Below are 500 nucleotides of genomic sequence, written 5' to 3' on the forward strand. Positions count from 1 at the left end.
GCCGCGTGACGCGGGTGGCCGGCGTCTCTCTCTCTCGCTCCCTGGCAGCGCATCGGCACAGAGACAAAGACCCACCCCCGCCGTGTCGCCTTTAAGAGACTGTTATGGTAAGCGCTGTGTTAGCGGCACCTATGACAACCGACACGGAGCACAACAGCGGGTGAGGGGGGGGGGGACCCCACGTCCGACCGCCTTTGTCTCCCCAGTGCTGATGTTTACTCATGGACTACACTGCACCAGGCGCTCGCTTTTAAGGCGGAGTCGACCTATGGGAGGGAAGGCAGGCGGCCGCAAGACCGGATCAGACATTCCTCACCCTGAGCGCGAATAGAACTCGAATATCGGCATTTTGTAGCGCAGTGCGTGCACTAAACGCTGCGCCACCACTCCCCCCCTCCCACTGTGTGCGCGTTAACGCAGCGCGCACAGACCCCGAACGGGACTCGGCACACGCGGGGCGCCTTCTCGCTTCCCCGTCTGTTCTCTTCCCGGGAGGTGGT

This window comes from Lethenteron reissneri, chromosome 23, assembly GCF_015708825.2.
Source record: "Lethenteron reissneri isolate LAM-NWPU_2019-01 chromosome 23, ASM1570882v1, whole genome shotgun sequence".
NCBI lineage: Eukaryota > Metazoa > Chordata > Hyperoartia > Petromyzontiformes > Petromyzontidae > Lethenteron > Lethenteron reissneri.